Source organism: Eulemur rufifrons, chromosome 7, assembly GCF_041146395.1.
Source record: "Eulemur rufifrons isolate Redbay chromosome 7, OSU_ERuf_1, whole genome shotgun sequence".
NCBI lineage: Eukaryota > Metazoa > Chordata > Mammalia > Primates > Lemuridae > Eulemur > Eulemur rufifrons.
This window is the reverse complement of record NC_090989.1, coordinates 202,524,173-202,547,289: the sequence shown is the minus strand read 5'-3', so window position 1 is coordinate 202,547,289 and position 23,117 is coordinate 202,524,173. Positions and strand designations below refer to the sequence as shown.

Genomic DNA, 23,117 nt, shown 5'->3' with positions numbered 1-23,117 from the left:
TTTCTGATGTTCTGTTGAAGCTTAAGCCTTAGCTTTAATTCATAAAAATTACAAGGTGACAGATTAAATTTCTGATGCCATATTGTGAATCAATAAAGGTTAACTAATATACAACATACAAAATAAACTTCAGCTGTTCTCACTCTTATTTTGGAAAGTCATTTAAGATTAAATGAACAAAACCCAAAAAACCCGTAAAGTATATAAGAATAGTTTCCCTCCCTTTAACAGCACTGATTTCAGACTCACTGTTAACTAAAACACCGCAAAATAATTCACCAGATTTCAAAAAATCTAACCTCGTGTTGAAAACCAAAGTACTGAACTAAGAAATGTGGAAAACGATGCTGGGTTTAAAGATGGTCAACTCTCTTTTTTTCTACCTCATTGCAAAATGAAATATTTTTCAGGACTCCAATACTTAAAACAGATCATAATTTGTGTCACAGAGTATTAACATTTTCTAAAGTGATATTTTACCTTTGCCTGCACCAAAATGGCCCAGGAGAGCAAAACGAGAAAAATGAGCAGTTTATGTTCAAGAAGCTCTGCTCTGTTTCTTTTCATAAGGACAAGTACTTGGCAATAAAATTTTCCCATCAGCAAGGATAATTATGGCTTTTAAGATGATAATGTTACTACACTTAGAGCTCAAGCAAGGAAAACTGAGGAAATGTGGGTGAGGCACCCTGCCATGTGGAACACGAGCACTGCCCCAACACATCACGGTGGCACCAACAAGCAAGCTACAAAAGGAAAAAGAGTTCTCACCACAGCTGTTCAGAAGGAGACACAGCTTCTCTGGAGTACAAAACCAGTGACTGCACACAAACAAGATTTGCCACCAATGTCCTTGGCGGAGGACATCAATGTGTTGATGTGAAATTATTAGGCTCATTATTTCTGTCACAAAAAAAGAAAGAAAACACGTTTATACCCACCACATGATAACTTGCAAGGTGTTAAGTCCCTATTATCAACAAGGAGCAAGCCAGAGCCACACAGGATGCCAGGGAGTCCGGATCGGGTAGGACTACGTTACTGAGGCCAGTTCCGCAGACGGAGGAGCTGTAAGCGGGGAGGTGCCTCGGGCCTCCACAGCACCCCCTGCTGGGTGGCCCTGACCTTGGGGGATCTGGCTTCTCTTCTTTGAAGAAACCAGATCTTTTGCACACTTCTTAGAATCAAGGTTAAAGGCTAAATCCATCAAATCAACGGAAACAACTTTAAAATGGAAAGAAGAATAAATATTTCATTCATATATGCACAGCTGGCACTGTGTAAAAAAGTATATTGAAAAAAACAGCAACTTTAAAAATTTTATGAATAGTAAAAATTATTTGGTTCTGCTTATACTCCGTTTTGTTCATCAAATCAAACTCTCCCTTTAATGGGCATTTCTGACATTGAGCACTAATAACAACAGATGTTTTAAATTCATAATTTTCCTAGGTAAAAGACCAAGGGCAGAGGCCCTCAGGAGGTCAACTCTTATCCACCTATGGATAGGGCAGCCTTAACTACTGATGTCCAAGCTAGACACTGACAGCAGAACCACATCTCTTTACTCATGGGTGAATTTCTACTAGGAATCATAAAGATTTAGGGAAATCAAAGAAAATTCTTTACTAAGAATAAAAGTTGAAGACAACTATCTTGAGTTCATTACTTCAAATTTTGGGACCAAAAAATACATGTCTAATGAATGTCCAATACCATGGTCTTTATCAGACGTAGCCTAGAGCTGAAGAGAAACAGATACAACAGCAATATCTTATCCTCTCTGAAACCCAACCAATAACCTCTTGAGTCAGAAGTTTTAAAGATAAGAAAAAGTCATACTTTTTCATAGAAGCAATGTAAACATTTAAATTTTCTTTAAGTGATGGGGTCTCATTATGTTGCCCAGGCTGGATTCAAACCCCTGGGCTCAAGTGATTTTCCCGCCTGAGCCTCTCGAATAGCTTGGACAACAGGCATGTGCCGCAGCACCTGGCTCAAACATGTAAATTTAAATTGTTACAGGAATACTGAATTGGTAGAAACTACTGGAGGGAGCATAATACTTACCAACTTTCATGACTTTTTGCCAGAAGACTGAGATGGATGACTCTGAAGTCCAGTTTCTTAAGTGTCTTCATCCAGTGATAAAATTAATTATCCTATAAATCAAACAGTAATTCCCGTACAAAATGTTAAAAATATGACTTATATTCTCTTGACTAAAAGAAAGCAAGGTAATTTGAGCAGTTAGATATCAGTGTAATAAATTACACACAAGGATCTTACTGCAGCATTATTTACGATAGTGAAACTAGAAATAATCTAAATTTCTACCAAAGAAGGAACAGTTAAACAAATCATAGTATATTTATTCTTTGGAATACCTTTAGAACACTGAAAATGACAAGCTAGAATTTTGTGTATTAATTTGGAAAGAGGTCAATGATAGGCAGCTTGGGAAACAGCAAATTAAACAATGTACTAATTTATGTTTTAAAAAAACTTTATGTGTGTTTATAAACTCATAGAAAACATCCAGAAGAATAAGTACCAATCTGTTAACACTAGTTCATTCTGAGAAGGGTGTGAGTTTGGAGGGAAAAGGACAAAAGGGGAGACTTTCACTTGTGGATAATTTTGCCTGTTTTTTTTACAGTAAGTATTTCTTTTACAATCAATGAAAGAGATAATGAGTGTTGCTACCATTTGGTAGCAGGATAACAGTATTATCTTCACTGATACTTGTATTGTACATTAGTGCATAGCATGAACCTGTAAGAGAAAGCCCAGGGCAAAACTTAAGACACAAGACTCAGACCTATAAAAAGTTAGTGGATTATTTTTATATGATAACAAATCTTCCTGATCAGGATATATTACTGTTCCAGCTCACTCAATAAACCTAAACCTTGCCCAGGGTAAGCCAGAGGACACAGAAGGCCAAGCTCCAGCCAGTTCCCTCCCCGACCAAGGGCCTATCTGTGCAAGTTTCCTATCATCAAGTAGAATATGGACTTGGAATGGAATGTGTCCCCTTGGGGACACTGGCAGAGAGGCACAAAGTAGAATACTAGTAAGCATATGCACTTTAGCAGCAGACGTCCAAATTAAGATTCAAAGTATGCCAGGAACTTGTGTGAAGTTAAGAAAACTACTCAAACTCTCCGAGCCTCTGTTTCCTCCTCTGTAAAATGGGACCCATATGCCTACTTCATAAGGTTGTTTTGAGGGTTTAATTCACTAAGATATTTAAAAGTGCCTGCTACAGCAGGTATCTACATTATTAACAAACTAGCATCAGACTTCAAAGTAGTTGAAAAGAATAATGTCGATAAGACGCTCAGCTTCATAAGCAATCCCAGCAGGGTCAGAATGGGGGGAGCTACAAGTAACTAGAATTCTTCACAGCACACATGTGAGAGCTACAAGACAAGTACGTGGCCACTGTACAGTGACTTACGCAGTGAGGGTGGAAACCCTAAAGACACTTTGAAATATGTTTTCAAACAAATGGCTCATAGAAAAAACAAAAAAAACGGAACAAACCAATCAACTCAGCAGATATGACTGGGGGTGAGCAGAGGAAGATCAGGGCCACAAAATCTAAGAAGACAACTTTGAACCACATTGGGCACCCATCTCTGTGAACTGCAGCTGTGGTCACATCAGGAGACCACCAACCTTGTGGGACAGCTGTTGTGGGGACTGCTGAGAGCACAGGATCTTTGCAGCCACACACCCAGAAGCAGTGCATCCCAACACAGGTCGCAAGGCTCTCTTCTCCATCAATCCTAGTTTGAAGATGGTGGAGGCCCTCATGTTACATACCCCCATCCAACACCGTGGGCAAGTGTAATCAGAAACCACTGCTCAAAGGGGGTGCAGGAAAGAGTGTGATGAGAATACTAGGGGATGGGAGGGGAGAATCGTGCACTTGACTACAAAGACTATCACCACAGGCCCCGTTTAAAACAAGAAAACAGCCCTAGTATTATGATGTGGTCTCCCCATAATTCCTCATCCTGCCATGTTCATCGACACTACACAGTTTTTCTTCCTTTTGTTAGACAGGTGTTGATGAATTCTTGTGTAATTCATTCATGAAAGGGTAAATTCTTCACAAAGTACTAAACTGTAATAGTGGCTAGTTTCCATGACCAGGTTTTTCAATTCTCCTGATAGTATCTCACATCGAGGAATCAGAAATGAAACCCACTGGACTATGCAATATACACACCGTCTTATTTTCACATAGATTAACATCAGGTTTTTAGGGATGATATAATACCATGAAAGCTGCTAAGTTTTCTTCTACAACTTTCAATAAAATCCCTAAAACTTTTAAGCTAACTTAGCAATCTCAGGAAAAGAGAAATATGACAATTCAAGTTTTTTATTTCTGCATTCAAAGACACAAGTACAGAAAGGCCCTGCTTGCATTTTATCTTTTGCAAATGAGCAATGTATTTTACGTCCTGTTCCTTTCACTAATTAATTTTTCAGGAAATATAATACAAGGAAATATCCCTAAATTTGTTTATCCTGGTACCATCTTGGAATCAAAGGAACTGTCCCTGAGGGCATAAGGAATTTAGGGGCATCAATTATTAAGAGCCCACACAGAAGTGGAAGTGCCCCTGTATGTTTCTATTTTCTACACGGAGAAGATGAACAGATTAGATCCCGGAGTTAAGACGTACATTCCTGACTGTTGCCTTTGACAAGCTTTCCACCCAAAGCACAGATGTTAAAACCTGACCGGTTTCAAGTGCCACTCAAGTGCTCCACACCTGGAAAACTGTCCCCCCGAAACTCAAACACCATCTGTTCCTGAAGGATGGTTCCCTACTGGTGTCTCTGAGACACTGTCTAGTCAGGCCTGAGTTGAGATGAGGCAGACTGATTTCAAGTGTAAAATGCTTAAACTATTTATCATCTCAAGGTTGAGTTTTTGTGGAGGGCTCGCCTCTGAAATGAGTAGGTGAAAATAGCGCAGGAGACACATACCTGGGAATTGTGGTGGTTCGTCTCTGCTCTTAGCAGATCCTAGCTAACCCAGTAATTACCTTCCCTGATGCCTCAACTTATACATCTGCAAAAAATGTGCCCTACGAGGACGACAACTTCCAGGAAACAACAGCCCGTGTCACACCCTGGAAAGCTCTGAAGTTACGTGCGGGCAGGGCCAGGGCCCACGGCAGATTTCTCCCAAAAGGGGCTACACTGGTGCACTGTGAGTGGAGAAAGCAGAGAGCAGGCAAAATGGAAAGTTCCTCGGATACCAAACCAGTTCCCATAAGTAGTTCAGAAAAGCAAGTAGCTCCCTGGTCTTGCAGGACGCGTTAAGCTCTGGAAAGGTCCACAGGCTCAGGTGGGAGAGGAAACGAGCTGCGCAGGCGGCGGGGGAGGGGAGGGGTGTGGGATCCGCCGGGATTGGGGGCTAACGAGAGTTGCGCACGTCCACACTGCAGCTGCAGGGCGCAGCGCCACACCCAGCGAGCTCCTCAGTCTCGGCCCCGCCCCTCACATCTCTTCTCGGACTCACCCCACGTGCGATGGGGACAGCAGAGATAGGACAAAGTCAGCAGCCAGTCAAGCTTTGGACCACAAGGCGGAGCACTGCGCTGCCCCTCTTCCTAGCGCCAGGTGCTGCCCCGCACATCCTGGGAGTTGTAGTCCTGCAGGTCTAAGAGCAAATGACAGGGAGAGGTTAGGGGACTACAGCTCCCAGCATGCCCAAGCAGGCACGTGCCGCTGTGCCCTCTCTCCGAGGCTGGGTGCCATACTGTGCCCGGTACATCCTAGGAATTGTAATTCCTGCAAACCTGAAAGCAAAGTGCTCAGGCCCTGAGAGATGTGGAGGAGAGTCTGGTGGAGGCTGACCAGAGCAATGCCACTTGCAACTGCCTCTGTGCCTCCTGATGCTCTACACCGTAAGGTTTCTTGGAGTGGCCGGCGCCAGAGAAAGAAAGAGGAGCAGAGTTGAAAGGGATAAGTAAACAGGCTTTATTGGAGCGCTCCCGGGTGGGGGTAACGAGTCCCAAGAGAGGGATCCGGGCGAGCTTCACAGTCCCACGGAGTGGCACCAGAGAAGTCACCCCGCCCAGAAGTCTGAGTGGGTTTATATGTGTTTTTAGGGCTGGGGGATGGGAGGTTCTCTGGCAGGAAGGTTTTGGCCTGAAGAGTGAGGAATTTCTTTGTTTCAGCTTTAGGGCAGGTATTGAGGAATAGGAGGGGCTTCTTCTTTTTTCATTAGGGAAGGGAGGGGTGCCTGCCACCAGCCTTACACACACAAAATTGCTGCCACTTATTAAAGGACTTTATACTGATGACTGAACTTTTTCAACCACTTGAACCAAGGGCTTTTGCCTAGAAACCCTTACTCTAACCAATGAATTGTTATAACCGGTCCCACCAATCAAAATAGTAAGTTATAGATGAACTAATAAGTACTAACTTCCTCATTTTTCCTTTAAAAACCCTACACAAAAGTAGCTAGTCAGTACACGATTTCAAATGTTTCTGGAATCTCTGCTCCTTGAATTACAATCCTAAAACCACCAATAAACTTTTTTGCTCCGATTTTCAGCTGTTGTGACTCTTTGGTTGACGTTTCATGGTGTCAGAAGTGGAATCCAGAGTTTCTGCTGTCTCCAGTCCCATGCAGCCAGCAGACATGAGCAACATACCTGGTTGGGCTCTTTGTGCCCTGTCACCTACCTGGTAGCCTCATGGTTTGTCCAATATGAATCTTCAGTTCCAAACCTCCTGCTTCAGTTGAGGTTCTGAGCTTTGTGGTGGTCTTCTGGAAGATCTATCTTTTGCATTTTCATTTGGCAAGTGAACTACGGGGAAGGAACAAGTTAAGCTCTCTTCCAAGAATACTCCTCCATCTGGTTCTCCAGCTGAATTTATGTTTAAAAAATATAGGCCTGATTCTTGTAAATATTTAGGAAAAAATGTCAATGTTTACCTTGAGATAACCTGAAATTACAATGGCCTGAATGGGGCTCTTTTAGAATACCAAATTTAGTTTATCTGTAAACTCAATTAGAGAGGAAAAGGAAACTGTAAGGCCGGTGGCAGGCTCCTCTCCCTTCCCTAATGAAAAATAAGAAGCCCCTCCTATTCCTCAATACCCGCCCTAAAACTGCAACAAAGAAATTCCTTACTCTTCACGTGGAAATCTCTCTGCCGGAGAAACTCCCATCCCCCAGCCCTAAAAACATATATAAGCCCACTCAGACTTCTGGGCGGGGTGACTTCTCTGGTGCCACTCCGTGGGACTGTGAAGCTCGCCCAGGTCCCTCTCTCGGGCCTCATTACCCCCACCCAGGAGCGCTCCAATAAAGCCTCTTTATTTATCCCTTTCAACTCTGCTCGTCTTTCTTTCTCTGGCACCAGCCAATCCAAAAAACCTTACAGAAACCTGTTACTAAACAATTAAAATGGAGATGTTATTTTACTTGGTACTGTACAGAGGCACCACAAAAAAATAATGGTGCACAAAATATTTGTGAATCCAAAATTGTTTCTTTACAAGAAGACACTGTGGCCAAACTGACTCTTGCTAACAAGGAACATTCATCTTCTAACCCTCCTAAAGATCTGGAGCCTCCAAATACTGAGCCTATTCCTCACTACCCTTCATTATCTGAAATTCCATTCTTGATTGATCCCTCTGCACCTTCTATGACTAAACTGACATCACCTTTTCCAACCCCTCCTTTTGTCACATGTATAAATTCCACTGGAGAATGTTAGTTAATAGATTATAAACCTTGATGTCCTCCTGATTTGTGAACTTTACCTAATGAATCCCCAAAACCAAATGAGAACCCTGTTAAATTTGCTGAGAAGTTTCATCTAGTACTTGAAGCCTATCACCCTGGCTTTTCTGATCTATACCAGCCAACCCGCATGTTAGTAGGAGAAAGCAGGCAGCTCACGGGGACCAGCAAGCTGGGTGGCAGAATTCCCTCTGATCTCCACTGTGCCACTTTTGAAGCTAAAGCCCCAGCCTGTCATGCTGGCAAAGCTTTGTGTGATGTTTTTCCAGTAGTCTTCAAAAAGCCAGTAGACTGGAGTAAGGCGAGCAGACTACTCAAGGAGACAGTAAGTCCGTTTATGATTATCATTTCAGACTTGTTGCTGTATTCAGAGAAAACTCTGGTTTAAATTTAATGACACCAAGTCTTTATTTCACAATCTCTTTTTCAAAAGATTTCATGATCAATTGGGGAAGAAAAAAAGTCCAGATTAACTGGGAAACTATGCAGATTAACTAGGAAACTATGACAACCTCAGATTTGGTGAATTTAGTTAACCAGCTGGAAAAAAACACTAAAGAAAAGACAGAGAAAAGACTCAAGCCAAGATAATGTATTTACAGTTGTGGCATTTAGCCACTTCCACCCCTTGAGGCCCTTCTTATACTGGGACTTCCCCTAAAACCCCAAATACCCTCCAGGAACCTGAACTTACTGCAAACAGCCTGAGCATTGGAAAAGAGATCATTCCAAACTAAAGCAGAACCCACACCCAATCAGAGACTCAGCTCCCCCAGAGGAAGAAGAATAGGGCTGCTCTGGGGAATGCACAGAGTTTTTTGTCTTACTAACTGTAAACCATTTAGGGGAAATTCAAGTTATAATAGAAAAGGAATCCATTTCTGCCTTAGCTGACACCAGAGCAACTCTTTCAGTAATCACCCCCACCCATGTCTCTATGCCCATTCCCTAGAGTCAAGAACAAATCCACATGGTTGGGGTTCTAACTGACCCATTTATATCTATAAGTTCCATCCCTTATGGGTGGAAATTGATTGATCCAAACTAGAGCATTTCTTCCTGCTTGCCCATGAGATACCAACTCATTTAATAGGAAGAGATTTACTAGAAAAAAGTAGACCAATTATTTCCTTTGATTCTAAGGGGCAACTAACGCTAGAAGTTCTGGATCCTGAAGGAACCTCTCCTACTGAAAGAAGCTGCCCCATTAAGGTATTTTCCTTACAGGAACTCCAAAAGGGAACAGAACTACTACTTACCTCTGTCCCTGACTCCCTTTGGTCTAACTCCACCACTGACATGGGGAGGATTCACTCAGCTCCCCCACTAGGATCCAGGTTGACCATTCCAAGCTCCTGCCCAATTTCAAACAATGCCCACTGAGAATGAAGGCATTACAGGGCATTCACCCCATAATTCAAGCCCACTTAGAAAAAGGCCTGAATATCCCTTGTCCTAGCCCATGCAATACCCTCATTTTGACTGTTGAGAAGCCTAACTGACAAGGATGGAGATTTATTCAGGATTTAAGAGTGATTAACAACATTGTTATACTTAGGCATTTTGTGGTTCCTAATCATCATAACATCCTTAATTTGATTCTACCCAAGAGTTCCCATTTTTCAATGGCAGAACTTTGCAGATTATTTTCAGTGTACCTGTAGATTCTGAAAGCCAATATTTGTTTGCATTCACTTGAGAAGGCCAACAATACACCTGGACCTGTATGCTCTAGGGGTATACCGAAAGCCTGTTAAACTTCTCCTACATTCTAAAAGGTGATCTGTCTGATGTCCATTTTTGTAGTTCTTTCCTACTCTAATATACAGATGATTTGCTCCTATGCTCCCCTTCAACTGGGGACTGTAAAGAGGACAGCTTACATCTTCTCGCTCAGCTAGCCCTCAAGGGAGTTATGGTATCTAAAGATAAATTGCAACTAATGTAAACTCATGTCAAATATCCTGGACATCTGATTACCCCAGTGGGACTATGACTAGACCCTTACAGAGTAAAAGGAATCCTTCTCTATCTACATCCTAACACTGAACACCAAATCCATGGTTTCCTGAGATTAGCAAGCTATTGTAAGAATTGGATATTTAATTTTTCTTTCCGTGCTAAACCCTTGTATCACATGTTAAAAGATAAGGAACCTGAACCCCTAAATTGGAACCCAGAAACTTTATCCTCTCTAGAAACCTTAAAAGGCAGTCTTCACCAGGCTCCAGCCTTGGATTACCCCAACTATAATCTTCCTTTTGTCTTGTATGTCCATAAAAGAGAAGAAGATCCATATAGATGCCTCAAAGGTAATTGTAACATTTTATTTATTAACCAGATGCTAGGTACTATACAAGGTGTTTATTTTTCTTTATATATTTTTTATTGTATAAAACATTGTTTTGTATGTATAAAATAGTTCATATTTTTTTATGGAGGTAGATGGCATTTGTTGTCATTCCAGAATGTGACTGAATTTTTCCAAAATGAGGAATACTAAGCTGTGGGCTAAATTCGGTTCCCAAGTGAAGTGAATAATGCAGAGAGTGAAATAAGAGTTATTTTTCTGAGGGAAGGGGACAAAAAGATATGATACAGCAGGACAGAGAAGGAGGGAGGGAAGGAAGCTGCCTAAAGTCAAAAGAACAGAGCTTGATACAGGATAAGGCAGAATAAATAGTGCAAGCACTGGGTAACAGGCATGGGTGGAAGAAAGAAGGTTATGCAGGAAGAACATCAGGTCATAAATCTCAGAATTCCAGCAGCTGAGTCATTGGCCCAGGGGACCCCGGCTATCCTCTCATAGGTAAGGGGCTGGGGCTGGAGAGTGGGGTAAGAATAGCGCTCAGGAAAGGAATAGGTGTACAGATGTAAGTCATCGACATGCACATGGAAGTTCATGGCAGAAGGTGTGAAATTTTAGGGAGAACCTTCCTTCATGCATGTTGGAAGCATTAATTTATTCAATCAACAACTTCTTAAGTGCTTGCTATGTGACAGACACTGTACAAAGTACTGAAGATAAAATATCACCCCGTCCCTCCCTTTGAGGCACTTACCATCTCAAAAGAACAATATTTATTATTTATTTTCCATCTCCCCATGGTTCCTGGAGTGTATTCTGCACAGAATGGGCAAAAGGCAATTGTTGATTAACAGTTGAAGAAATAAAGCTTTTCACATTCAGAGTTTTTACAATGCAATATCTGAGATTTGGCAATCTATGTCTTTAGCTTCTTTAAAGTTAACAATACAGACAAAAGAGAAAATAACAAAACTAATTTTCCAATATTAAATGTTCCCATTGATGTCAATGGGTGTTTTTCTTTTTTTCTCATAAAGAATATCTATACACTTAGGAACTTTAAGGGAAGCAGGAGAAAAATAAGTACATAATAAGCAACACGTATACTTATTATGTATTTCTTTACCAACTACATAGATTTATGGGTCTGATTTTTTTAGTGACACATTTTGTTTATAATTGAAATGTGGGGCTGGGCGTGGTGGCTCACGCCTGTAATCCTAGCACTCTGGGAGGCTGACGCAGGAGGATCGCTCAAGGTCAGAAATTCAAGACCAGCATGAGCAAGAGTGAGACCCCGTCTCTACTAACAATAGAAAGAATTTAGCTGGACAACTAAAAATATATAGAGAAAATTAGCCGGGCATGGTGGTGCCTGCCTATAGTCCCAGGTACTCAGGATGCTGAGGCAGAAGGATTGCTTGAGCCCAGGAGTTTGAGGTTTCTGTGAGCTAGGCTGATGCCACGGCACTCTAGCCCGGGCAACAGAGCGAGACTCTGTCTCAAAAAAAGAAAAAAGAAATGTGGATTTCATCTTCTTTATCTGGATATTAACCCCTTATCAGATGCATGGTTTGCAAATATTTTATCCCACTCTGTGGGTTGTCTCTCTGTTTTGTTTGCAGTGCAGAAGGTTTTTAGTTTGATGTAAACCCATTTGTCTCTTTTTGCTTTTGTTGTCTGTGCTTTTGGGGTTATATCTAAAAAAAAAAAAAAAAAATTATTGCCCAGACCAATGTCACAGAGCTTTCCCTCTCTGTTTTCTTCTAATAGTTTTATAGATCTTACATTTAAGATTCTAGTCTATTTTGAGTTGATTTCTGCCTGTATATGGTGTGAGATAAGACGCTAATCTTATTCTTCTGCATGTGGATATCCAGTTTTCCCAGTACCATTTATTGAAGAGATTGTCCTTTCCCTATTGTGTGTTCTTGGCATCTTTGTTGAAAATCAATTGACCATAAATGTGTGGACTTGCTTATGGGCTCCTTATTCTGGTGCAATGGTCTGTGTCTGTTTTTATGCCAGTACTATGCTGTTTTGATTACTATAACTTTGTACTAGATTTTGAAGTCAGGTAATGTGATGCCTCCAGTTTAGTTATTTTTGTTCAAGATTTTCTTGGCTGTTCAGAGTCTTTTGTGATTTTATACAAATTTTAGGATTAGTTTTTCTATTTCTGTTAAAAATGCCATTGGAATTTTGATAGGGATTGCAATGAATCTGTTGCTTGCTTTGGATAGCATGGACATTTTAACCATATTAATTCTTCCAATCCATGTACATGGGATATCTTTCTATTTACTTGTGTCCATTTCAATTTCCTTCCTCAGTGTTTTATAGTTTTCAGTGTACAGATCTTTTATGTCCTTGGTTAACTTTATTTCTAAGTAATTTTTTGTAGCTATTGGAAGTGGGATTGTTTTCCTGATTTCTTTTTTGAATAGTTCATTGTTAGTGAATAGAAACACCATTGATTTTTATATTTTGATTTTGTATTCTGCAACTTTATTGAATTTGTTGATTAGTTCTAGCAGTTTTATGGTGGGGTCTTTAGGGTTTTCTATATATAAGATTATGTCATCCGCAAATAGAGACAATTTATCTTCTTCCTTTCCAATTGGAATGTTTTTATTTCTTTCTCTACCCTAATTGCTCAGGGTAGGACCTCCAGTATTATGTTGAATGCTGAATAGAAGTGGCAAGAGTTGGCATCCTTGTCTTGTTCCTGGTCTTAGAGGAAAACCTTTGAACTTTTCACCATTGAGTATGTTAACTATGGGCTTGTCAGATATGGCCTTTATTGTGCTGAGGTACATTCCTTCTATAACTATTAATATTTGTTGAGAGTTTTTATCATGAAAGGATACTGAATTTTGTTGAATGCCTTTTCTGCATCTATTGAGATGATCATATGGGTTTTGTCCTTCATTCTATTAATGTGATGTATCATATCAATTTGCATATGTTGAGCCATCCTTGCATCATGGGGATAAATCCCACTTGACCATGGTGGACTTTTCTTTTAATGTACTATTGAATTCAATTTGCCAGTGTTCTGCTAAGGATTTTTGCATCTATGTTCATCAGAGGTATTGGCCTATAAATTTTTTTCCTGTGGTATCCTTGTTTGGCTTTGGTATCAGGATAATGCTGGCCTCATAACATAGTTTTGGAAGTGCCCCCTCCCTTCAGTTTTTTGGAAGGATTTGAGAAGGATTGATATTCTTATTTAAATGTTTGGTAGAGTTAAGCCACAAAGTCATTAGGTTCTGGGCTTTTCTTTGATGGGAGACCTTTAATTACTGACTCAATGTCCCTAATAATTATTGGTCTGTTCAGATTTTCTATTTCTTCACGATTTAGTCTTGGTTAAGTTCTTCATGTCTAGAAGTTTATCCATTTCTTCCAATTTGTTGGTGCATAATTGTTTATACTAGTCTCTTCTGATCCTGTATTTCTGTGGTATTAGTAGTAATGTTTCCTCTATCACTTCTGATTTATTTGAGCTTTCTCTTTCTTATTCTTAGTCTATCTAAACATTTGTCAATTTTGTTTATCTTTTCAAAAAACCTGCCGGGCGTGGTGGCTCATGCCTGTAATCCTAGCACCCTGGGAGGCCAAGGCAGGTGGATCGTTTGAGCTCAGGAGTTCAAGACCACCCTGAGCAAGAGTGAGACCCTGTTTCTACTAAAAAATAGAAAGAAATTAGCTGGACAACTAAAAATATATAGAGAAAATTAGCCGGGCATGGTGGTGCCTGCCTATAGTCCCAGGTACTCGGGAGGCTGAGGCAGAAGGATTGCTTGAGCCCAGGAGTTTGAGGTTGCTGTGAGCTAGGCTGATGCCACGGCACTCTAGCCTGGGTAACAGAGTGAGATTCTCTCAAAAAAAGAAGAAACAAAGAAAAGAAAAGAAAAACCACTCAGTTTTGTTGATCCTTCCTATTGGTTTTCTAGTTTGTATTTAGTTTCTTTCTGCTCTGATCTTTATTATTTCCTTCCTTCCACTAACTTTGGGCTTAGTTTGTTGTACTTTTTCCAGTTCACTGAAGTGTAATGGTAGATTGTTTATTTGGGATCTTTCTTCTTTTCTGATATATGCATTTATTCTATAAATGCATATAAACTTCTCTCTTGGGACTGCTTTTGCAGTATTCCGTAAGTTCCTATTATTGATTTCTATTTCCTACCACTGTAGTCAGAAAGATACTTGATATGATGTCAGTCTTCTTAAATTTGGTAAAACTTGTTTTGTGGCCTAACATATGATTTATGCTGGAGAACATTTCATGTGTGCTTGAAGAGAATGTGTGCTGCTATTGAATGGAGTGTTCTGTAGATGTTAGGTCCATTTGGTCTAAAGTGTAGTTACAGTATTGCAGTTGCAGGGGCTCTGGGATCAGGGCAGGACCTAGCTCTCTGTGGTGGCTGAGCTGGTCCCTGGAGCACAGACACACGGTGACAGCTTGGCTCCGGGCCCAGAATGTGGACTAGCTGGCTATGGCAATGACTCTGGTGTCCGAGACACAGGCTGGCCCAGTGCAACCACAGAGCCCGTGTCTGGAGAGTGGGCACTTGCGAGGTGGCCTTGGCAAGGCATGTGTTTGGAGATGTGGCAGGTCCCTTCCTAAATCAGCTCAACAAGGGCCACTTCTTGGGTGGAGGAGGAGTGTATAGGGGTGTCTCCCTCTCTGGGACTCACTGGTGGGAATGGCTTTTGGTTACCTCAGTGGCCAAAGATGCCTGTGTCCTCTGTGGAGCAGGCCACTGGGGACTTTGATGGTTCATGCTGCATGGCTGATTCTGATGGCCTCCACCTGTCCTCTGTGTTCCCAGCTGGCTTCTTGCATCTCAGGTATGCCAGCCTCCCAGTGATCCTCTCTATGTGGATATTCACTGGGGTTTTGGTGCTCCACTGTGCTGCTACAGATTCTTTAATTGGCCCTTAAGCCCTCTCTGGGCTATTTTGGTTAGCTTTCTGTTTTGGTTTATTGTGGGGAGGGTGAAGGCTGATATCTCCTACGGTGCCCATCCTGGTGATGTCACCTTCCCCCTTAAGGCTTTTTTTTTTTTTTTTTGGTCCCTCATTTTCTGCATTACTGTCTTTTCTGTTCAATTGATTTTTGCCTTTCATTTTAAAATTTATTTTATATTTTGCAATTTTTTCCATAATATTTAAGTTTTTGATATTTAGATATTTGTCGTCAGTGAAGCATGAGTTTCTATTTGTGGTCCCTGATCAGTTTTAAACCATTGCAACACCAGTGGCACTGTTAGCTACTTTCTGGGCAGCCTCCTCAGCTTAGTGGGCTTGGAGTACAGCTACCGCTTCGTCAGCTTTAGAATGGAGAGACTCTGGAGACACAAGCCTGTGGAGAAGCTCTGAATTATCAATCTCCAACAACACGCCAGGGATTTTACCAACAAGAGTATAGTGTGTGGCTGACTAAGAAGAAATAGCTGTTCACTCAACATTTGCTTGTGCTCTTGAGGAAGGGCAGACATTCCTGGCCTTGTACATGAACAGCAGGCTATTGCATGGAAGCTTGTGGCTATGTGTTAAAGATGTTGTTGAGGCTTGCAAACTTCAGCAGCATATTTGTACCATGGAACAGTATGGATAGCAGGAGAAGCTACAGCAACAGCAGCCGTAGGACATGGACTTATTTTCTGTGTGGATATGTTGGCAACACACTGTGTCAATATGACTCATGGAACCTGCAAAGGAGCTGTTCTTATCGTACTAAATGGTGGTGCAGGAGTGGTGGGGTGGATAGCACTGGACATATTTTGGAAGGGATGAGGTCTAGCTCCCTGCACAGTCCAGTGCAGACTTGGTCATAGTTGAGCAATCTGGCTAGGAGGATAGTATGCAGCCCGGTTCTGAGTCTGTGGCAAAACTGCCATGAAGTAACCTGAAGGAGGTGCTGGCTGGTGGGGGTTGATTACAGGGGTGGGCACAGCTCCTACCCTTGCCATTCTCTGCACATACTGGCTAGTGAGGTGAGCCTGGTGCTCTTCTTTGTGCTGAGCTAAAGCTACATACAAAGGCTTGGCGGCCACAGTTCTACTGTTCATTTCAGTAACTGCATAAAAAAATCAAGGCTAAAAAGAAGTTATTGTATGCCTGCTAGATCTGTCAACTATTAATAGAATGTTTTAGAAGTCCCCCACTATAAGTCCCACTAGAGTGGATTGATCTATTTCTCCTTGCATTTCTGTCAGTTCTTGCCTCTCATGTTCTGAAGCTTTGTTGCTAGGTGCATTACACATCAAGGATTGCTCTGTCTTCTTAGACAATTGAACCCTTTATTACTGTGTGATATTGTCAGTGACCCAGCCTAAGAAACATAGCTTCTTATTTGAACACATAACACTGAGCCAATCATGCCGCCAGTGCAGAGGCAGCATAAGATACAGCCCCTCGCCCTTGTGAGACTTAAAACCTTTTTCAGGATATTAAAGTGAAAAGAAAACAACAAGGCAAGGAGGTGCCTAGGCAGGTAGGTTTCATACGTGTTTAAAGAAGGGGAAATCACAAAAAGAGGAAAGAGAGATCTTAACGGATAGATAAGATTCAGGTGAGTAGAGGACTCTGTGGCATCTCAACCATAGCAGGGCAATGAGCATATTCAATTTGGGAACACTGGCGAGTTCATTCTAGATTTCACTAGCTTTCATGATTTGAACCATTATTCTGAGGGGAGAAGTTGATCTAAGGTAGGGCACATGACTTATTTTAAAATATCATTATACTACAGAAACTTTAAAGCATTGTATGAAATGGTCAATGCTAAATTATAAAATAAGTACTTTCTATCAACTTATTTATGAATTGATTAGCAGCCACACTTTTTTTCTTTACAGAAACAATGTTCTGCAGAGTGTTGGGAAGTCCATCTGGCCACCGTGTAACTGAAACACTGCACACTATTACCCCCAAACTACCCATCACATAGAACAGGAGCATTTTAGAAAAGTATGTTCTGACCTTGCAGCCCTGGTAGAAGGGACTTCCCTTCCCTCTTAACTTTTCAGCCAGAGCACTCCCTCTGATCAAGGCCGAGAATGGTGAATTTCACCACAGCTACTCTCCCTAGTGAAAGTTGGCCAGTGAAGTTTTATAAGGTCATGTCTGGGGGCCATAGTGGGGATGGAAGAGCTCTTGAGAACAAACTAAGCTTATTTGCAGAAGGTGAGCCTCTCCATTATTGACAGTCTGGTTTACAGCAGGCCTTCTAGCCCTGGGGCTGCAGGGGAAAGGTGTTCCCCAGGAGAAGGCTCACAGTTCATTCTCACTGTGAAAGGATTCCTAACTCAATGAGTGCCATTCAGTTTTGAGAGCCAACAGGGGTAAAAACAGGAGGCACCAGGACACCATAAACAGGTAGCCACCATTTATGGCTCAAAACTACAAAGTGAGGCTAGTGGAAAGATGTGAATTAGTGTATTTCAGAGGTGTAAACTACCACCAGGATGGCCTTAGAAAGCGGAAGCAGAGATGGCGCATTGTCACGTGGGAGCTCTTGGGAACAGAGCTCAGCCAGACCTGAAGTCTCCTGAATCGCAAGCTGTTAATCTTTCATTGTTAATCTTTCATTACATGACATTGCCAATAAGGAGGTTCGTTTAAGGACCCTAATGTTAAGAAAGAAAAAAAGAAAGAAAGAGAGAGAAGAAGAAGAAGAAGAGAGAGAGAGAGGAAGGAAAGAAAGAAAAACATCCCCTTCCTTTGTGTCATTCACGCCAGCGCTCACGGGGCAGCAGGACTGCTCGGCAGGCCTACACCATTATTCTCTAGACCAGCGGTCACCAACCTTCTCGGCACGAGGGGCCAGGTTCATAGAAGACAATTTTTCCACAGGTGGGGGCGGAGCTCAGATGGTGATACAAGTGCTGGGGAGCGGCTATAGCGCCTGCAAATGCAGGCGAAGTTTCGGGAGCTTGCCGGCTGCTCACCTCCTGCTCTGAGCCCCCACCCACCCCTTCCTAAGTTCCACGGGAGACAGTTTTTCCACTGACGAGGGCGGGGGAGGCAGAGCTCAGGCCGGTTCCTAACGGGCCGCAGACCCATACTGGGCCACGCCCAGGGCTTGGGGACCGCACCTCTAGACCGTCATTTTCAAATAAGTATGCCCATTGGGGATTGCTGGAGGGCAGTGAGAGGGAGGGAGACTGAGCAGTCTCCTACTAAAATTAAAATATTTTTTCTATATGTATCCTTTAAAAAAGCTAATAAGGAGGCTCTTCCCAACTTATTGCCCCTCAGTGTTGGAGGAGGCAGGCACTTATTAATGCTGACCTATACTGGAATCCAGTGGAAGTGAATATCTTTAACTTTCATCATCTCTCTTTTTTATTTACTAGTTCCTTTTTATCTTGTTTTAACTGTCTTTTTAACTCTCTATTTTGAATCAACCTTTAAATAACTTTTGAAATAGACAAAACTATTTTTTTCTTAATAAAGAACACATTTTATATCCCTTGTTATAATTTTAAAATTTAAAAAAATCTTACTTTTGGCACACTTTATATATAGAATCACATATATTGACCAGAAATTTTTATGTTAACTCCCAGTAACCCAAACCTTAGTGAAAACCTATGGAACAAGAAATCCTGAATTGTCTGTCATAAGCATTTATTTCATTATATTTTCCTAATTTATTTTAGCAGTTTATCTAGATCTTAGTTATCATTTTAAGTTATTTTTCTGTTAACCATTTCTATAGCCTGTTAATATAAGATAATCACCTTGGTAACAGCCTTAAAGTTAAACACGAGTATTTTTGCTAATAACGTAAAAGATTGAGCTGCTTTTATTAAACCAACCATATTAAATTAGTCTTACTTATCAAAAATTACATAAGTACAGATCACTTTGGCTTTGGCTGGGTTACAGTTTTATAATCTTTGTATCAAACCTGGACACCTTAAAAACATAAACATGGCTAGTAAACACAAGCAAAAATGTATGCTGACAATTTGAAGACATATTTATTTTTACTTTACCAATAATACCGTTTCTTTTAATAACCTAGGTTATTCACCAAAAGTTTACTAGATTCACATGAACTTTAAAACATTTAGATTTAGTTACTTAATTTGTGTGCACAACTCTATAAGTCAATTTGGTACCATGTAGAAACAGCATGTAACATGTATGCACATACAAATACATTTAAACATATATACATATATGCGCACAAAGATCCAGTAGTTTTTACCTCCGAATTTCAGCCACGAGATAACAATGTAAACTCACCAGTTTGCAAAAGATGGTTGGATCCAAATTGTTTCTGACAAAGATGGAACTTGTTCACATAGCCAAACTTTGGTTACTTCAATAGGTAATGCAATGAAAACTATGGACCAAAGTTTTGGATAAAGCAGCTTCCATGGCAGTTTGAGTTTTTAAAAAACCTCTTCTACCTTTCTGTTTCTTTTAGTTTCAAATGAGTTTTCAATGTTTACAGTGTTGTTAGAACTGGCTGCTCCAAGTAATCTTGAATTAACGATACCACAGGCAGTGAATTTTATCTCAACACCAGTAAGGTAACAACTGCAGTTTCAAAGTAGGCAGAAAAGAAAATACAGAGATAGAGAACTCAGCAGACTCTACATTTTAAATGTAGTAGAGACAAAGACAACACCCTGGTCTACAAGCAAGGCAAGGGGGAGAAACCTGAAGTAAATATTCCACAAAGTCTGAACCTCCCGATACAGGGAAAATCCTAGCTAACTCCAGTGTCCCTCTCTCTGACTTCACTGAAAACCTCGGGGCACCCAAGAGGTAGTGTCCCACCTGGCTGGTAAGGATAAGAGGTCTAACTTCCTAGGGGTGGGGTAGGGACTCTAACCTCTCAAATTTACAAGGGACTTTAACCACTCGGATTCACAGGGGACTCTAACCCCTGCAGCCCTAGCATCCCAAGACTACCAAATAGGAAATGTGATAAACAGGGAAAGAGTATATGGGGTTGGTGTAGGAGAGAACTCCCCACCAGCTCACAAGGCCAGTGTTACCACTCAACCCTTGGGTCCTCACAGCACTAGGACTTGCCCCTGCCACCCTCGAATTGGGAGAACCACGGTTCAGTGGGTAGAGTGAGATTATGCCAGCTCAGACCTAACCCCAGTCCCTGGGCCTCCTTCCATCCCAATGCCTCTCATCTGGCACATACCCTAGGTCAGCCCCACACCTTCCTGCTGGTTGGTCTGGATCTCAGACCCCTCCACACACAGGGACAGACACCTGCAACCAGTGGGACCCTACACTGGGTATCTGGTTGTTCTTCCTCACACATGTGGTGGAGGCAGAAAGATGTCATCCAAGCCAACCCTGCACTGTCCTGCTGCTCTAAAGGGGACCTAAGGCCTCTGACACTCAGGGCTCCCAGGTCTGCTCTCTGAGAGTTCACAGAGTGCCCCCAAATGGCTCCTGGCTCCCATGTGCTGGGGCTGGCTCTGAGCACAGAGGCCAGATGCTCTGGAGGCCTGCTTCCTTTGGCCCAGAGAACCTCACCCAGCCCTCTGTGAATCCCAGCCCATCCCCTTCCTGCCCCTCATGCCATCCAAAATTACCTGTCCATTTATCAAAATCCAGAAGATAACCCTGAGGACTTCTAGCCTTCCTGACTCACTCCTGTGCCCCTCCCCACTCCACGTATCTGACTAGCACCGAGGAAGGATACAGAGCCCAGTTTTCTCAAAATGTCTCCCATTCAAGTCTATCTGGTTCCCACACCCCTAAGGTTTGAGATCCAGGGGAGAGAGTGTGCTTTGGGGATGTTGGGGTCATGGTGTTAGTAGACACGAGTTTGTTTCTTGGGAACCTGTCCAGCATTCCTCTCTACTGCCAGCTAAGCATTCCTCTCTACTGGTTCCTGGGCTTCCTGGCAGCCCACTACCTCTCATCTCATGCATGCATAGTAGATACCCTGACCAAGGCCTGAGAAAGCCCTGTACCTCCCAGTGTGGCACCCAGTAAAGACTACTGGGACCCTCTTCCTCTGTCTCCTGGACCAGCTCTGACATTTCTGATGTTTCATAAAGCCAGGAGCACAGCCTAGAGATTCAAAGAGACCAGATTCCAGTCCTAACCTTGTCACTTCCTGCCTGTAGACTTAGTCAAGGAAAATTAACCCATCTCTGCCTCACCTTTCTCCCCAAGAAACAGAGGTAAGCACTGTGCCCAACTCTGAGGACTGCTGTGCAGGTTGGGAAGATTTATTGGTGTTCAGAGCCCCTCTCTGGGCCTGGCACACACTAGATATTCGGGGAATGCCGGTTCCCTCCCTATTCCTTCTGGGCCACCAGGCCTGTTTCCTGCCATGACAGGCCCCCTCAGCTTCCAGGCAGCTTGGTATATAAGCCAAATAGTAACTGAAATTCAAGGTGCCAAGGCATGTTGGAATCAGATTGTTATGGATTTTCCTTCAATTCAGCGTGTGACACTTAGTAAAAATGGTGAGGAAATAAACCACAGCATAGCACAGTGCCCAGCAGATCCTGGGGAGAAGGGAAGCCTGTCGGGCGGATTGCTCTTATTCAGGCAGGACAGTGAGCTCATTTGTAAATCACAGACTGAAGTGAGAGGAGTATTGAAAGGATCTCAAGCCAGGCCTGCTGACACTGCTTGGGTTGGGCCTGTGGTCTTTAGCCTGCTGCTTCATTTCCGTGGGCACCTGGTACTGACAGTGAATGTTGTGTTAGATTCTTTGTTTCCATGTATCAGGTCTGATGAATGAACCTTGATGACATGTTTGTTTTCCAGAATTCTCACTTCTGAAGACCTGCAGACAGATCTCCTTCCCACACGTCAGAGATGGAGAAGCAGCCAAGCAAAGAGACACCATCATGGTGTCTGGGACAAAGCCTGGGAGCTCCAGGCTCAGGGCTGGCATCCAGGAGGCTGCCTGTGAGATGGTCCCTGGGCCACAGGGAGGTGCTGGGCTTCCTGGGTGGAATCAGGTTGACTGTCCTGCTCACACCCACAGACACATTCAGTAGCGGAAGTGAGATGCTCTGCAATGACTTTAAGGTGTGATTCCACATTTATGTTTGTTTGGTTTGATTTGTTTGAGCCAGGACTTGGAGACGTGGTTGAGGCAGCAGAGCACACCGTCTCTGGAGTCACAATGCATTTGCTCATTCTCAGTTTCAAGGGAAGTCCATGGGCAGCAGGATTCTCTGTAACTGACTTTTTTTCCCATAGGTGTCCTCCTGTCCCAGGATAGGAACACACCCAAGCACTTGGAACTCTGAAACAACCTGAGGGCTGCCCAGCAGCCTGGCTTCTGCAAGGCATACATTCTTGGCATAAAGAGGGTAGAAAAGGTTAAGTAGGTCAGGGTGGGGGAGGGGAAGGAGACCTGGCCCTCCACAAACACGACACTAAGCAACCAGTCTCAGGGCTCCCTCAGGGCAGAAGGGGAGATGGCATGAAAGACACCTCATGTCATCCCAGCCTCACCAGCACCTGCTTCCCCATCAACATTCCATTTCAGAGTGGAAGAACAGAGGAGAGGAGAGAGAAGATGGGTTTAGCCAAGGTCCTGGTTCCTGCCCAGTCCCTGTGGGTGAATGTCCGCCCTTCTCATGCTTCATTTTGAGCTGCAACCCTGAGATCTTTTTGTTTGCCTCATTCCTAGAGCATAGGCTGGAAGGTTATGATACTTCATCCACCATTTGATTTTGTAAAGTGGCATACAAGGAGACATCCTCTTCTAATTCACTCTCTTTAGTGGTTTAGCCAGTAGTTTAGGTGTCCTGGAGGGTTTGGAAACAGGAATTCAAGATGGTTTGCCCTGCGTGGTGCTCAGCTTTGATGGAGGCCAGCCCCACTGCTGAGCTGGGAAGTCAAACTCATTGTCCTGCTTGTGGTCGGCATGTCCTCCTGGCCTGCCATGCTGGAAAGCACCTGCCATATGGCCAGGCCCAGGTGCTCGGTGTTGTTTTCCTTTTTTAACATATCGAAGATATTATTTAACTTATTTTTAAGTAGGGAAACCT

General features: G+C 42.6%; 1 pseudogene; it reads right to left on the bottom strand.

Annotated features, from left to right (window-relative positions):
• Window positions 1-15,348: 15,348 nt before the first annotated feature.
• LOC138387132 (polyadenylate-binding protein 1 pseudogene) lies at window positions 15,349-16,181 on the bottom strand (annotated as a pseudogene).
• Between the last annotated feature and the right edge of the window lie 6,936 nt (window positions 16,182-23,117).